Source organism: Canis lupus, chromosome 5 (genome assembly GCF_048164855.1).
Source record: "Canis lupus baileyi chromosome 5, mCanLup2.hap1, whole genome shotgun sequence".
NCBI lineage: Eukaryota > Metazoa > Chordata > Mammalia > Carnivora > Canidae > Canis > Canis lupus.
In genome coordinates this window covers 61,888,489-61,906,306 of record NC_132842.1, presented here as the reverse complement: position 1 = coordinate 61,906,306, position 17,818 = coordinate 61,888,489, and the positions used below count along the sequence as shown (strand labels likewise).

At 45.6% G+C, this 17,818-nt stretch overlaps 1 long non-coding RNA gene across 26 annotated transcripts in view; it reads left to right on the top strand.

The window, feature by feature from the left end:
• Positions 1-6,342: 6,342 nt before the first annotated feature.
• Positions 6,343-17,818, top strand: part of LOC140633889 (uncharacterized) — a 41,713-nt gene continuing 30,237 nt past the window's right edge. For 10 of the 26 annotated variants that reach the window (XR_012031464.1, XR_012031458.1, XR_012031467.1 and 7 more), the window contains exons 1-4: positions 6,561-6,805; positions 7,427-7,656; positions 8,844-8,906; positions 17,558-17,626. This is a non-coding gene — a long non-coding RNA (uncharacterized lncRNA). The other 16 variants (XR_012031476.1, XR_012031474.1, XR_012031468.1 and 13 more) reach the window with 8 other exon arrangements.

The following is a 17,818-nucleotide window of genomic DNA, read 5'->3' as shown; positions in this document are numbered from 1 at the left end:
ACATCACTTTGTGCCCACGTTGTGTTAAAATAACAGATTTGTGTTCATTCCTGTAGGTTTCGGATGAGGGGACTGGGGCGGACTATCTTCACTGCGGATGGCGAGGCGCCTTTTTGGGGAGGAGGCTGCAGAGAAAGGGTCTCCCACAGGGAACCTTTGTCCCGGAATGCAAATGAGCCTCCGCGAACGGCGGGACAATGCCAGCCCGGTCCCAGCCGCGAACCCATCCATCTGCAGCTACTTTGTTAACCCGATGTTACGTGCGTTCTTTCTCTCACACAAAATACTTGATGTTGACAGCTGTGAATTTTAAACAACCGTTCCGTGGTATGCTTTTCTAATTTTGTGTATTCAGATCGTTTCTCCATATTGGGGCAGGAGTGGGGGGGGGGGGTTGGAAGCCAAGTACCTAGGTTCCTTCCTTCGTTGAGAGATTTCGTGCTTTTGCAAAGTCAGAGCGGCCCTGGTTGGTAAACACAGTGAAGTGTGCCCCACCCCCCCTTCCCCCAGCAGCATTTGGCATGACCTGGGAGGGCAGGAGTACTTTCAAAACAGCAACGGCTGCCCAAGATGACAAGCCAAGCTGGTCTGGAGGCAGGAGCCTGGAGTGACAGGCCCACTCAGACATACTCCGGGGGTGCCCAGAAGCTGGGGTCCTCCTTCATGACTCCCCTTGCTTATCTGTAGAATGGGCCACGACTAAACGTTCTCCAGAGGCCAAAAAGAAAGACCTCCTGTATCTGGGCCGACCCAATTTTATTTCCCCTGTCCAGTTCCAATCACATTGTTCTGGCTGCCATTTTTCTTCTTAAACAGAGTGCAAGAGCGTGGATGTTAAGTTTTTAAGCATAAAAGAAAACCGAGAGAGCTCTCAGACTGAGGCTTGTGTTTTTAAGACACTGGATTGGCTGCACAGTTTTTTAGTTTGTGTATTTATTTATCTCTTTGCATCTTTGACATGAGGCCAACCAAACACACACGTGACAGAAACAAGAACGCTAAACAAGGAAAAAGAAGGTTTGCGGTAGGGCCCTCAGAAGGCTCATTACGTTTGCTGTCACTGAACTTTGAAATCTGACTCAGAGCCTCCTGGCAGCAAGAGTGAAAGGGGAATGATGACCGATGACAAAGCCTTACTGCACTGCTGCACACAGTTCTTCGGACAGGAGAAAAATTTTCCAGAAGCTTCATTTTAAAGTAAACTTTAGAAGGCACCTGGGTGGCTCAGTCGGTTAAGCATCTGACTCTTGGTTTTGGCTCAGGTCAGCGTCTTAAGACCCTGAGATCCAGCCTCATACTGGGCTCCACACTCAGCTTAAATCTGCTAGAGATTCTCTCCCTCTTCCTCTCCTTCCCCCTCTGCTCTTCCTCCCACTTGCTCACTTAAATAAATAAATTAAATAAATAAATAAATCTTTAAATAAGATAAAATAAAATAAACTTTACACTCAGAGCTCTTCAAAAGGGGGCAATGAGAACAGAAGTTTGATGCCAACATGAGATTAAACCCAGTTACACAATTCTCAGAGCTAGAACAAAAGAGTGGGGCAAATGGGTGCCTAGACTGTCTGGGGCCCATTCCAGTTGCTTGTTGGCAGCTTTGAAGACTTCTGTTGTGAGAAGGATTCAAGGCCACATCTAGGCTGGACAAAGAGGGCAGATGTTAGCCCGCATGTGCTATGTATCTCCTCACCTTGGGCTAAATATATACAGCACAAATGAGCAGATTTCTGGTGTTCCACTTAATCCAAAGATAGAACTGGAGTAGACCTCAAGAGTATATATGGCTATGGTTACCTTTAGGCGTCCCTGAATAACACTCTTCTTGGTTGGTTGGGTCTTCCAGAAGATCTAGAAGGCTGATTCGTGTTTCTATCAATGCTTATAAGTCAGAGGAAGCAAGTGACAGGGTTAATAGCCTACACTGGAGAAACCTGCCCTGTCATCACATCTCCCTTCAGAGCCACACCACCTCCTTGTGGGCCTGGGCCATATACTTTTTTTTTAATTTGTAAAATATTTATTTCTGCAGGACTTTGGGGGACTTCAACTTTCTTTTACTTTTCTGTATTGTTTGAACTTATTATAACACATACTACTTTTATGATCAAAAGGCGGTGGATAAATAATTTTAAATTAATCAGTTTTGTTTCGTCTTTTCACCTCAAGTCATACCAACATTCTATAAGGAAGGGCTAGTCTCACAGTGTACTAACACACCGAATTGATGAGCAGAACTTCATCTAGCTGAATTCCAAATGTCCAGAACCTTGTAGCTCAGGCCACCCTTGGAGGAAAGCACATGAGATAACAGTTTAGAGCATTTGTGATGTCTACAGATTCGTGTCTCTGACGGAGTCACCCACTCACACCTACGTCCCAGGAACTCCACATCCACAGGACAATGGCCCATGGTGGGGGGGTGGGTATTGAAGGCTTGCCGATTCCCCTATAATCATGAAAACAATTTTTTAAAAATCACTAATAATCCAGGCAGGAAACACAAGAAGGACAAGAAGGAAATGCGTAAAAAACAATTTTGGAAATGTGTTAAAAAATGGAAGGGGTTGTGCCAAAGACATAAATTCCAGGTAACTCGGCTGGATCCATAGGTCCTGCCTTCCACCTCACGGTGGGGATCTGTGCATGTGTGAATTTTCAAAGCAGCTTTTCTGGTTAGCCTTCAATTAACCAGAAAATCAAATTAATTGTGCATGAAGTTCTATTTCCAGGACACAGTCTGACCCATGGAATATGCAAATCTGGGTAAAAAAAAATAAGTCATGCTAAAGTGGGGCTCTCTTGTATTTGTTTTAGAGCATGGAAGAATGGAAAAACAAGACAGTGAGGGCCCCGGGCCAAAGAAAATGCTATATTTAGATGCGAAGGGCTTTGTTTGGCCCTGCTACCAGTGTAGACACAGCCAGTCAGGAACAAGGGGGCCATTCAATCAATCCACCTGACACGCTGCTGTCGCCGGCTCGGCCTTGAGTTCCACAGGCACGGAGCTCAGAACCATCCTGAAAGAGGCTGTCGGCTGAGGAGGGCTAACAGCTGCTCTGTGGCAATTAACCAGCAGTTTCTGTTGCTGAAGGAGATTATTTTGGATGGCGTAAAGAGATTCAAATAAAAATGTCAACGTGCCCATTACGGATGAAAGTTAGAAAAACTTAAGTGGCCCCGAATTAATCACTATTTGACAGGGCGGCCCGTAAATGAGTACTGAAAATCCTCCACAAATCTATTTTCCTGCCTTTTTGGTAATTGTAAAGAAGCTCGTCGGGGGTGGGGAGGGCATTTCTTGGCTACAACCTTAATTCATCTCGGAGTGAAGATTTAATGACAAAGTTACAAGCCCTTAAAGTAGCATTTATTGAGGGGCTAATGAGCGTCCCTAAGAACTCTGTTAAAAAAAAAAAAAAAAAAGAGGCAGCCACCATCACAAGAGGCCTTTGAAAATACCGAAGAGGGGGGAGTTCATTAGTCTTTTTTTTTTTTTTTCTTTCTTCCCCTTTCTCAACAATGAATATTTCTGCTGCCAAACCTTCAGGAATAGGGTTGGTTTCCTTTCAAGTCATTGATGCAGATTTTGCTTCTGCGCGGAGTCCAGACAACCTCTCGGAGGAGAAGCAGGAAATCACACCGTCAAAGGGAAACTGTGCATTCCTTCCTCCCCGGCTGGGTCGGCCCCTCACAAACACTGGATTTATGCTGCGTTGCCAAACCGCCTCCGATTTCCATGCCCTCCCACGGCTAAGATAACGAACACTGCCTTCGGCCTCTGAGAGCTGCACTTATTTAAAACTCCAGCTATGCGGTAACAAAACCGGCTGCTGTCACCCCAAATCGAGCAAATGAGCTCCTGTCCTACAGCATAAAAGGTAAGAGAGTTATTGAATGTTCCCCGCAGAGCCGGCCCCATTCGCCCTTGCCCTTTCTTGGCACCTACCCCCCCACCCCCACCCCTTCTCCTGGAATCTTCTAGGCCCTCCTGCCTCCAAGCCTCCTTCTGTCTCTGGGAGCACAGGCAGGACTAGCTGGGGCCAGTCTGTTTGAAACAGATCGAGTTTTCTTAAGTCAGGATATTTTTTTTTCTCTTTTAAGTAAAAGTCCTTATAGGGAACCCTGTAAGGAAAGTGGAAACTAGCAAAGCACTTTGACTTCCAGTCTCTTCTGGGCGGTGCCCAGGCACCAAAGTATGGTACGTCTTCCAGAAGCGTGAATACAACTGAACAGTTAACGGGACGTGGGGAAGAGACGAGGGTGGAGGGGGAAGCTGTACACCCTCAAAGGTGAAACAGGTATCCTGACTCCTCCTCACTCACGTCCAAGAGAATCATGGTTTTTGGAGCTCTTCTGCCCTGGGAGTCTCGAAAATGATCTACAGCTGCGGTGAAACTGACACGCAGAAAATATGAGTGTTTAGAAACTACTCCCGTCACAGTTTGGCCAAAACATCCTACTTCTCTTAGGACAGAAAAGAAAGGCTTTGCACTACAAGTGCCTCCATTGGGAGAATACATTCATTAAAATGACATTTTGCACAGCTGCATGAACCCGGGATCTGGGAGATGCTTCCTGTGTGTACCATAGGCCCCGGCTCGTGAGGGTTCACACCCGGTGGCACCGTACCAGGGCTTTCATGGCCAGGTCACTCGTTCTGAAGGAACTGCCCCCTCCATATCACCTGGGAAGGACTCTAATTCGCCCCTCACTGGGGACATGTCTGTATTTTGGAGACCATCTCTTTAAATACAGTCACCCCCGTAATGCTGCACATCATAGGTTTTCCTTCCGAAGGTTGACAAAATTCAACGGGCATCGGGGTTTTTTTCAGCAGCACATAGGTAGTCTTCGGCTTCCAAGAGTGAAGCTACAAAGGGGGCTGACAGCTCAGGTCATGAAGGAGAAAACATACTTGCTCTGCATCCTCAGGACAACCACTGCTGAGGATGTGAAGGGCCACTAATAATCAAGAGTGATTATATATAATGTTATTATCAGAATAGCTTTGGCTTAGGTACCAAATGATGGAGTAACACTTTGTATCCTTTTTTTTTTTTTTTTTTTTTTTTTCCAGTTAGGCCAGGCAACATGATTTCAAGACTGATGGCACGACCTTCACTTATCTTCACCACTGAGAATCCAAGAGCTCGGAGAGGTTCATTACTGTGCCAAGCTCCCGCCGCTAGTGTGTACGGAAGATGCAGGACTCAGCCGGAACTGGCCTACGTGCAAAGCTTTGTCCGAAATCACTGCTCTGGTCCGCCCCTTACACTGCTGCCCACATTCACACCGGCCTGACTGTGTAGCCACCCTTCTAGCAACTCTGGCGCCGCAACACTGAGCCCTGCGCTCCCCAAGGAGGGGCGTCCCCGGCCAAAGCGAGGGCATGGGCTGGAGTCAGAATGCCTGGGCTTGTTCCGAACCTGGTCTGCCGCGGGCCGGCGGGGCGGGCCTCTGCACATTTCCTAGCCTGTGTCTTCATCTTCAGAATATCAAGCTTTTCTTTTTTCCTTTTCTTTTTTTTTTTTTTTTAAGATTTATTTATTTATTCATGAGAGACACACAGAGAGAGGCAGAGACAGGCAGAGGGAGAAGCAGGCTCCCCGTGGGGAGCCCGATGCGGGACTGGACGCTGGATCCCGGCATCGGGACCTGAGCCAGCGGCAGACGCTCCACCACTGGGCCACCCAGACGCCCCATGATCAGACATTTCTAACTAACATGGTCGCTGTAAAAAGCGAAATGGGCTAACGTGTTTAGATACAGGATAGTTTCCGGCACGTAGTAGCCACTCAGTTAATGCTAGGGAAGGAGGAAGGGAGGGAGGGAAGGAAAGAAAAAGAAAGAAGAAAGGAAAGGGAGAGGGAGAGAGAAAGAAGAGGGAGAGAGAGAGAAAGGGAAAACGAGCGAACCCAAGGAAGGGCACCTGTTCTCCGGCGCACTGAGCCACCGCAGAGGGGCGGCATCACCATCACCCCGCGAGGGTACTGGGAGCACCTCGAGGCTTCGCACGAGCCTCCCAGGCAGGCGGCCCCGGGGCCTCCCACGGCTCACGATCTCCGCGGCCTCCTCCGCACGGCCTCGTCCCCACCGGCTCCCCAGGCGGCGCCAGCGACGTCCCCGCCCCGTACCGCCCGCCCGCAGGAGCCAAGCTGCCGGTCCCAGCATCCTCAGCGCTGGGCGGGTCACGTGACCACTCCGGAGCCAATCACGGGGCCCGACGGGGGCCGCGCGCTGATTGGCTCTCTCCCGTCACGTGCCTCTGCGCTGCTCAGGGCGGGAGCCCCACGGAGAGGGCGAGGCGGGCTGGTCTGCGGAGGGAGATGGGGTGCGTGAGCGCCGGGGCCGCAGGGCGGGGGCTGCCGCGAGGGAAGCGTGCCTGCTGAGAGCGGTTCCTCGTGTTGCTGGCGTCGCTGGTTTCGAGGTCGTTGGTGTGGTCAAGGACTAGCGCGTGGGTGTGAAGCTTGGCTTCCTTCCTTGGAGCTGCGTGGCCCTGGGCAGTTAGTCCCCCTGCGCCCGCCCAGCTTCACGCCTGAGTGCGGTTAGTGCTGCGCCGCCCTCGTGGGTGGGTCGCCGCCCGCCGCCCGCCGCCCGCCGCCCCGCGGGTGTGCGTGTCAAGTGTTGAGCGCGCCCGTTGAGGCGTCTGCCGAGCGCCTGGCGCGCCCCCGACCGTTGCTAGGTTGGTGGGATGCCCCGGGGAACGCGACAGAGCAACAACAAGATCTTTGCCCTTGTGGACCTGACCCTCTAAGGCAGAGAGAGGGGACAGAGAAGAACGAGATAGTCACGCGCAAGTTAGGTAGAAGCAGGATGAAGAAAAGGAAGTGGGTCAGGGTGAAGGCGCCTGCAAGAGCAGGGGGGCGGGGGGGCCGGCTGGAGCCGGGACGCGGAAGCCCAGGTCTGGAGGCGTTTGGCGGGTTAGCGCTTGGTGGAGTGGGGGTATTGCAGGAAGGGGGCCTGGCAGTGCAGAACCCCAGGGTAGGAGCGTGCTTGGGATTTCTGAGGAGCAGCAAGGAGACCAGGGCGGCTGGAGACAGCAAGACAGAGAGGGCAGAGATGGTGGCGTATGACCGGGCAAGGCAAGAGAGGAGTTCAGGAAGGGCCTGGGAGCGCAGGGAAGACTTGGGATTTCACTCCTAGGAAGTGGAACCCCTTAACAGGTTTGGAGACTAGGGGGGAGCGGATGTGACTTCCTCTGTGACGGGCCGGTGGTGGCTGCGGCGTTGAAAATAGAATAGCTCTGGTTATGATTGTTCTGATGATGACTACATTTCAGTTCAGCAGGTGGGAACGCAAGTACCTGGTATGTAAAGCTCATTTGGGGATACTCCTAGAGCAAACACTCCAAGGGGGCTGTCTTGCTCTTATCTGAAAAATAAGATGCACCTCCGATGCACTTTTGGTGCATTTTCTCTTCCAGGGCTTCCAAAGAAACAGGACCAGGAGATGTGCAGATTCTTGATGTGTCAGGCTCATTTGGTATTGTAAATGACTCCTCTGAAGAGGCCTCCTTCATTCAAAGGCAACATCTGTCAGGAATACCACGGATCTCTGGGAAAAGCATGGTCTCCTGAATCAACAGCCATAATGACAGCTTGTTGAAGATTTACATGGCTTCTGATTTCAGCCTGATAATTCCGTTTTAACATGGTGAGCTGGCGGTATTGGCACTCAGCTTGCTGAGCGTATCTTATGTCATCGGATCATAAGAACTGGCCGATGGAGCCTAAAAGATAAGTCCGAGGAAGTAGATTAAGAGTGTCTATGGTGATTCTCAGCGAATGGATCCGAGTGCCAGAGGGATGGGGCCCGATGGGAGGTAGATTATATGACAGGTGCTTTTAAGAGAATTGTGTGCAGTCTCCTAGTAACCTCACCCTGTGCTGGCTAAGCTTTGGGCTTTCTTTGCAGAGAGGAGAAAAGAAGGTCCCCTGTGTGGAACACCTTGTTAGAAGGGCAGGGCAGGACAGTGAGACTTGCAGATCGTTCCATCCACTGCGTGTTTGGGATGGAAATCCATGGAGACCCTTCAGAGGAGAAAGATGCGTATTTAAATGCTTCGTCTTCCTGGTCTCTTAGAAACCATTAAGGCGTCTCATTTGCAATTTGTCTAAAATCTTTTGGGATCCATCGAAGCTTCCAGCTAGTATCATCCGTTAAGGCTAATAAATCTCCTATGTTTGTTTTTCTACCTTTTGGTCTTTTAAAAACTTTGTATTACAGTATAGTATTTATACAGAAACGTGCACAGATCATACTGTACAGTTCGATGAATTTTCCCGAAGTGAACACCGTGATGTAGCCAATACCCAAGCACATAGAGTATATTGCCAGAACCTCAGAGACCTTTACAACAGAAACCACTATTCTAACTTCTAGTACTATAGAGTATATTGGGCTGGGTTTTTAGATTTTATTTAAGTGAAATTCTGTATTAATTTGTGTATAGTTATAGGAAATTCTCTATTAATTTTATATAAATGAAATTCTACAGGACATCTTTTGTATCTAACTTCTTTCACTCATATTAATTTTGTGCGATTCATCCGTGTTGCTGTGTGTAACAGTAGTTCATTTATCTTTATTGCTATGTTCCATTTTATGAATATACTATGATTTCTATAGCCAATTAACTAACAGACCTTTGAGTTGTTTCTAAGTTCTTACTGTTGTAAGTAAAGCTCCTATGTATATCTTTTGGTGAACATTATGCATTTCTCTTGGGTATGTATCTGGGATGGAAATGTCTGGGCCATAGGGGACACCTATGCTTGGGGTAAGTACATACTGCCACAGTTTTCTCTATGTGATTCTACCAATTTGATCCCTATCGGCAGTGCATGAGAGTCCCACTTTTCCACATCCTGGACAACATTGGCATTTTCACATTAGCCAGTCTGGTGAGTATGAAGTAGTAGCTCATTTTCATTTTAATTTGCAAACTATTATCTTTTTTAAAAAAGATTTTATTTGTTTATTAGAGAAAGAGCACAAGCAGAGGGGAAGGGTAGGTAGAGAGGGAGAAGCAGACTCCCCACTGAGCAGGGGCTAGGTTCCAGGATCCTGGGATCACGTCCTGAGCAGAAGGCAGATGCTTAACAAACTGAACCACCCGGGCGCCCCTGCATACTATTATCTTGTCTTTCAACTATCAGACACTTTCTGGACTCCTCCTCTATACAGGGTCAATATAGCAGACATCTGCACACACATTATTCTCACACCAACCTTACGGGACTCAGGGTTTTTTCTCATTTCCCACAATCACATATAGGGTCTTGGTTTGGCCAGAATATGGGACTTTCAAATGCCAAAACCAGGAAAAGTCCCAGAAAACTAGGATGATTGATTATCCTATGGCTAAAAAAAATGACAGAGCAAAATATTCAGAGATGTCCTCACTTCAAGTTTTCTTCATTATATGTTATGTTCTCACTACTCCAGGGGAGGTCCCTGGACCAGCAGCATCAGCTCTGCTTGGAAGCCAGTAAGAGATGCACTATCTGAGACCCCACCACAGACTTTCTGAATGAGAATGAGCATTTTTCCCCAGGTGCTGTGTTGTACCCTCACAGTTTGAAAAGCACCACTCTGTGCCGGTAGTTCTCAAACTTGATTGCACTTGGGAATCATCTAGGGAGATTTACTGTTACTGTGGCCTGGATCTCATCTCTAGAGGTTCTCAACTAGTTGGTCAGGGAAGCTGCCTGGACAGTGGATTTTTTAAAGCCTCCTGAGTTATTCCAACATGCATCCAAATTTGAGAACCAACGCTCTCTCTCATCCATGTCATGCAACCTTGGATAGTATACCTTTATTGTAGTCTTTTCAGGATTTCATAAGCAAGACTCTGATCACCTTCATTTGCATAGTTTAAAGAGTTTAAAGATTTAGGTCATCATGTCTTTAGACAACTCCCTCCTCAGACTGAAGCATCCAGCACCGGTCTTTGTTTTCTGCTCATCCTTTTGCCCTCAAATGGAAGCACTACAATTACCTTACAATTCTGAGTGTAACTCATCCTGAGTGGATCTTCTTGTCTAAGGAGAAAGAAAAAGGATTCAAGCCTGCATAACAGGTCAGAGCTCAGCTGCACAGACATTCCCCAACACCCACATACTTGACAGCAGAGACAAAACATCCAGATTATTGACCGTTTCTTCTTTTCATCCCAATGATCTGAGTTCACAGGGCTGAGATGCAATTAAAAGCTAGTCCAGGCTAACAGCCAGTGGGCCACAGTAGCTCAGGGGAGCAGTAGCTCTAAGAGCTGGCAAGCCTTTGCTTTACAGATCCTGATTATTCTTTCATGGTTTAGCTTCCAGCACATGGCCTGGTTTCCATGTAAGACGATAAGGCCTCTGTGTTCTTTCACATGCAGACTAAAGACTTCTGGTTACTTAGATGAAGAAATCAGGTCCTAGTGATGGCAAAATATTTACATGTTGATTTAAGCTTGTCCATGAAATTGGGGATAAGGAACATTTCCATTGAGAGGGGGAAACAAAGAGTTCAGAGCTACAGTGGCATTTCAGTGGTATTTATTTAGGTAGAAGAGGCTTTTCCAGTGCCTACTCCCTTCCTTTTCTTTTCCCCTGGATGATTTTGGGAAATCCTTAAGTTCCTAGTACAAAAACAACCAATATTGTGTTATCTTGTTGGGGTGTTTGTGTTTGTGTGTGTATGAAGGGTGAGAGTTGGAGAGTACAAGAGCTGTCTGAAATGTGGAATCACATAGCTCATTGCAAGATAGTTTTTTCCATATTTGCAAATGTTTCAGTCTGTGTCACACTATAACATACTGTGATTATACAAAGGGATTTCCAATTTGACTTGTTATTTGCCAGTATCTGCAAAGGTTAGTTTTTTTCTGCTTCAAAATAACATTGTTTGGGAACAGACACACTACTGTTTTAAGTTTTACAACATTCAATTATTTTTAAAGATTTTATTTATTTGAGAGAGAGCGTGCACATGAGTGTGGGGGAGGGGCAGAAAGAGAGAGGCAGAGAGAATCTGAAGCAGACTCCACACTGAGTGCAGAGCCTCATTCAGGGCTCAATCCCATGACCATGAGATCATGACCAGAGCTGAAACCAAGACTTGGACGCATAACCAACTGAGCCACCCAGGTGCCCCTACAACATGTAATATTTTAAAGACTTACAAATCTTGAGAAAGATACTCCCGGAAGCATCCTCCGGACTCTGGTGGGAGATTTTATATAGTTAGGCATCATTATAATAATTTACCGTTTGTTGACATTGAGCGTGTACTATGATCCAAGGTGGTCCTATGTACTTTATACATATTAGCATATTTATTTCCAAAGCCCATTGGAAGAAATGTGTTGTTATTTACCTTTTACGAATTAAAAACTGAGTCTGCAGTTGATAAGTAACAGAGCCAGGGTTCAAATCTAGGTTGTCTGATGTCCAAGCCTGTGACTTTCCAGTTTTAGTCCTGGAAGTCCTGCGTCCTGGGCAGCCCTTCAGTCCCCAGCAAACCTGGACAGTTGGTCATCCTACCCGTAAACACAATACTTGACCTCCTCCTGTATACAACTTCTTAGACTTAGGATATTCATATTCTTGCAATTCCAACACTGCTGTCCAATCCAATAAGCATTTTCAACCATCAACTGTAATCAAAAAGCTCTTTGCTAGGTGCAATTAGGATCCAGAAATAAAGATGTAAACCCTACTTTTTAGGCCACTTGCAAGTAACCTGAAGGGAAGAAAATACATGTTATTTTATCAAGAAATCATGCATTATCTTTGGCACTGTACCTGTACAAACACCAGATTTCGGTGTTTGTGTGTAACGCAGATGCTGATTTTTAGTTGGCCGCATAATTATTTGCTATGACAGTACAACATCTTTGTGAGAACAGTGTGGGGCTGGGGTGCTTGGAACTGCTCATCCATGCAAAGAATTCTTGTCAAATATTTTAATGAGAAGAAAAACATGGCAGTCATGATGAAAATCCAAGGTGACCTTGGGCTGAGCAACACATTGCTGATCACCTAATGGTTTTTTAAGGCCTTTTTTTTTATGATGATGATGATGGTGATGATGATGATGATGATGGCTTGTTTGCAGAGTTACTGTCTAGATGAGGGAGAGGAGGAGAAGCGGATTGGGAGACCACCTTAAGAAAGCATCTTTGTCTCAACATTAAACTTTCATTCCAGCAAATACCAGATAACCAGCCTCTAAAGCCTGTTTCTCCTTGGAAGAAATTCCCCTTGGTTATATGGTAGGAGGAAGCAGCATTGGCCTTACACCACCCTCTCCTCACTCCGTGGCAGGCAGAGTGCACACCTAGCCTTGGCCAGCCTGACATCTCCACGCAGGACTCTGTGTCCTGGATGAACAAAGAGGAGGGCACAGTTAGGAATTCCCTTGAGAAGCAGTGGTGTTCAGAACCAGGCACAGTGACCTCCATATGTCCCATAAAAGATGGTGGAGATGTCCTGCCCATTGTCTGGGGTTCTAAATCTTTCCCTAGCTTGGTGTTCTTGGTCTCTCTTTCAGCCAGGACTGATGTTCAGTGGGTCTGAATTAGTGACCCCATGCCAGTGGTTAAAGAGTTAAAATACTTTGGCTCATTTGATGAGGAACCCACAGCCCCCAGCTCCCCAACTGCACCTGCACATGGTGCTGCTGTGGCTGAGTGAGCCCCCTTCTTTGGAATCTACTCAGTTTCCCCCATCATCCAGGAACCTAAGGGTTCACTCTCAGAACAGCAGGAGGCCACCAGGAACTTACTCTAGCTCCCTTCTGATTGGACAATTCCAGGTCCTGTGAGTTACTATGTTGAATATCAATTCTATGCACTCTGATAAACTTTGAATACAATCCCCTTTTCTCCTTAAGCTAAGAGAGTCCATTTCTATGTTTGCAACCCAAAGCCCTGATTGATACATGCACTTCTACACATTTAATTTTATGCAGGCTATATTTAGGGAAGGAAAATTTATTTCTGATAGGTATGGGAAAATGAGTTACAGAAGTGTACCTGCTGTGAGGGACTTATGTGAAAGTACTCCATCTTGACATGAAAATATTAAGACATGAAATTAACTTGGTAAAAAACTAACACGGATTTAATGTTTATGTTTGCAAAGGTCTTCCTTCTTTACTGTATCTCATTACAGAGCACTTTGCTCTACCCTCTACATTTGAGATACAGGTTAAGGCATGACATGTTTTGTATTATCTCAATTTAGAGTGAGGAGTGACTAATCACACAACCATGATAGCACAGAGCAGGGGTAACCAGCTGGGGCTCCTGATCTAAAAACCTGCCCTGTTCCCTTTGTATTTTGTTGCTTCTCCAGGTGGGTTGTTCACCATGGTTGAAAAATACCGAAGTCCCCTGCCTGCCAATTTCAGAAATTCTACTACTTCTCTTCCCCCTTTGGATTGAAGTATTGTCTCTAGCACAAGTTTTCCAGTTATATTTAAGCCACAGTCATCCGGAATACTTTATCAGAGGTTACTTTTAAAAATTAGCTAATGCCTACCTAGGAAAGCAGAACATTGAGGGAATGGGAGCTTCAGAAGGGCCACAGGATCTTTGTACTTGCTATTTCCTCTGCCTGGCAACCAGAAATAGTTCATAGGCTCTGATAAAGGTCAATGTAATCCTGTTGTTTTGATTTTTTCTTTCTCCACTCCCACCCTCAGTAACACCAGCTCCCTAAATTGATGGAAGTAGAATAAGGATCAGGAGAAAACGTCAGAGAGTATAGGTTAAAAAGTCTCCCTCTTTAGTCAACAGAACATTTATGTGGAAAGTTTTGGTCAATGCCTGAAAGTAATTTCCTGGGATGGACTGAATTGGAACATGATTACAGAAATTAACTTCATTTAATCAAAATATAGCGGGTGGGTGGGAGGTTGGTGGGGGGAGCAAATCATCTAATCTGAAACAAATCGGATTAAGACCTTTAGAGTTCCTAAACCTTGGAAATACTATGGTGCTCCCCTGATCTACCATATAGAGTTCACAAACGTATGCCACCATAAAATACAAAACTCCTATAGAATATATATGTATATAAAAATAGCTCATTGGAAGAATTTCTTAATGCAAAATTCTGGCTAAGCTCATCAGAACTTAAATTTTTGTGATGTCTCTGTTTTTTCTTATGCCATAAGCACATGTTTTGTTGGTTTCTTGAGCAATCTTGTACTCACCAGGAGTCAGAATACAGTGTCTTAGACATTTATGAACAGTGTGGTCCTGGTTTAGCCTCAGCTTCTTCGGATATAGGACTCATGATGTCTATTTGCCTCCCACAATGAGATTTTGGCTATGACAATGCTTGCTAAATAGTAAAGGGCTGTATTATGTAGGCCGTTATTAATTCCGAGTGGTTAGTGATAGATTGTAAAGACATACTCAATGTTCCCTAAAGTCTGAAAGTGCCAATGACTCTAAAAACATGTTCTATGTTATGCTCAAAGAGCAATAAGGTAGGGGAAAGTACAGTAGGTTTTTATGCTTTGAAAAGGAATCACTTGCAGCCTTAACATTTGTTGGAAAGGCTAGAAAAAGGGCATTTTCATACTCAACGAATATATATCTCATGATCATGAATCCACAGTCAGAAGTTACTGGATGATGCCCACCAAAAGATAGGGACATAGATCCAGGAAACAGAGATCCAACTTAACAAAAAGAGTAAAGGGTCTCTCCTTTTTGCCGCCATCCTGGTTGTGTGTGGTTGACTGTAATTGCCATGTCTTCTCACAAGACTTTCAGAATCAAGCGATTCCTGGCCAAGAAACAAAAGCAGAATCGTCCCATTCCCCAGTGGATTCAGACAAAAACTGGTAATAAAATCAGGTACAACTCCAAGAGGAGGCACTGGGTCTGTGAGGAAGCATCGCACATCATGAAATAGCAAACATAATTGGCACACATATTTAAGCCACGTGGAGATCACATGTTCCTATCCTATCAACATGGAAACATCCTTCCTACCTGGCCAATAGACATGTCTTATCAAGGAAATGATTTTCTCTGTTACTATGCCTCTATACCAGTAGGTTGGTTCAGTAATAAATGTGAGACCTTTCAGCCGAGCTGCTGTTGTGTCCTGATTTGTCAAGTACTGAATTCCTCCTCCTGTCAGATCTCACATAGCACTGTCTGATAGAACTTTCTGCAGTGATAGAAATGGCCCTTGACAACCAAGTATTTAAAGTGCGGCTAGGGGACGCCTCTGTCTGCTAAGCATCTGCCTTTGGCTCAGGTCTTGACGGGGAGTCTGCATGTCTCCACCTCTCTGCCCCTCCCCCTGCTTATGTGCTCTCTCTCAAATAAATAAAATCTTAAAAAAAAAAAAAAAGTAAAGGGATTCCTGGGATGATGCTGAAGAAACATATAAAGAAGTCAAGGTAGAGGACAGTCAGTCCAGACTGAGTAGGAGAATGTGGTGCTGCTAGAGTCCAAAAGGGATGTCTCCTAGAAGAATCCCAAACTGACCAAATAGCAGATGTATTTTAAATGCTGAGAGAAGAGTCACAGTTTTGATAGGGAGTCTGCAAGTGGTAGCTAGAAAACAAGGCTATTAGCAACTCCAGAGAAAACAAAAAGTTCTACAAGAAGGAAATGTAATCATAATTAGTGGCTCAGTTGAGGGTAATATTGATATGAACATGACAAGGTAAAGGCTGATTATTGAACTAAATCAAATTGTGACATGACTCTATTGGGAGGAAGGTGACAGGAAGTCAGCCTGTGTGTTGCCAGGCACGTGTGTTGGGGGCAGTGGTGAGAAATGCATTAAGACCAAGAACACTCATATTCTACGGTAGGAAGTTAACAGACAATACCTGGATTTAAAAAGAAAAGCCATACAATCATGTTATTTAGAAACAAGGAAATGAGTTTCCAAACATATGTCAGAATGAACTGAATATATCTTTTAAGGGTGCACGATTGGGGTGAGTGAATAGGAAACTGAGGAAGCAAGGGGGAGCCTTATTGAATTTTAGAACCAGGAACATGTATAACTTTGGGGGAAAGTTTTTAATTCAAAAAGAGACAGGAGAATTCAGGCTAGGATGACAATAGACAGGGCAGAGGTCTGAGCTCTTCAGCCACAAACAAGGGGGAGTTAAAGCAGAAAGTGCAGCAGCCAGATTAAGAGCCGCCAGCTCTCTAGCTTGACTCTGTCTTCGCCTGGGAATTAATAGGTTACAATGAACATCTCTACCTGGGAAAGGCCTGGCTGGCGCACAGGGTCAGCACTCCACAAACACTGACAACAGCAATAATGAAGCTGCCAATCCCAGGGGCACGCCGGGGACGCATCTGCCACAGGCTGGTCTTGCAAGCTGTCAGCTTTCTTAAATGCACATTGCCAGGCCAGAGGAAAGATGTCACCTGCTCTCCCTGGTGTACCTTCACTGGTTACTGTGTCTGCTCATTTCCACAAATTAGGTCCCAATATGTCCAAATATGGGTTTCTTTTGTTATAAAGAAGGTGCTGCTCTGACTTGGACCAAAATTATTGGAGAGCCCACAAAAGTAGTCTGAAAATGGATTACTAATTTGAGATCCAGGTAAGGAAGTCTTGGTGGGTTCTTTGACGCCCCCCCCCAAAAAAAATCTACACAAACTTGCATATTTATGCAGATGTGCATCTGTTTTGTGAAGGTTCAATACTTAGCTGTGCAAAGGGCTGGGGTTGTGACCCAAAGCACCAGACTAAAAGCATCAAATACCCAGCCAGGATAGAATGATGTCTCCATCTTCGGGCATCTCACCTATTAAGGACTATAAGAAAACACAAGCATTTTGGGGGTCCATAGGCTTCTAGATAATTCCCAGCACCATTATTTCAGGTTTCTTCATCTTGCAAGAGTCAACCCATTCAGCAACTACATGTAGAGGTAGGGATGTCAGCCTAATGTAGCAGGAAAGATGCAAGGCATCATGGAGAGCTCATTGGCGCTTCACTCTTGAACAGGACCCTGGAATTTACAATACCCTCCACCTCCGACCCCACCCCACCCCCAATGCTATATTGCCTGGTGACCCTCCAACAGCCTGGAAAGGAGCTCATTTTAGGGACTAGAGGTGAAGGCTGAGATTCATTAAACATAGGAGACTGTCAGGGCACAGTACAGGTATCTGTAGCAAAGACCTCAGGACCAGAAACACACAGAAGTGGTGAAGAGCACTGTTGTCAGAGCCACTCAGTCTTGGGTCCTGTTTGTGTCATATTAACAGATTGATTTGCGGCAAGAGGTTTAACGTCTGCAAACCTCAGCTTCCTGGTCTGTGAAATGGGAGTCATTTTACCTGAGTCTTCAGATTTTTCCCAGGATTATGTAATGATATTAAAGGATTTGATGCCAGGGAAATGGCTAGCATTCAGCAGACAGTCATTAGTATCATTACTTTATAAAAAAAAAATACATAAACAAACATGATGGACTCTCATCTTTTAAGGAGAAAATAATTGTAACATTATATCTGTTTTTCATTCCAACAATAATATTCTTATCTGATTACCTTCTATTTCTTTAGTTCAGTTGTTCTCAGCTGGGAGAGAAGGTTGTCCCCCAGGGGGCATGGCAATGTCTGGAGACATTTTTGGTAAGTCACTACTGGGGGGATGCTACTGGCATCTAGTGGGTGGAGGCCAGAGATGTTGCTAAGCCTCTGTAATGCACAGGGCAGCCCCCACAACAAAGGATAATTTTGCCAATGGTGCTGAGGTGGACAAAGCCTGTTCTAACACTAAAAATGAAACTTAAATGGGAAAAATATACCCTAAGGACCCTACTG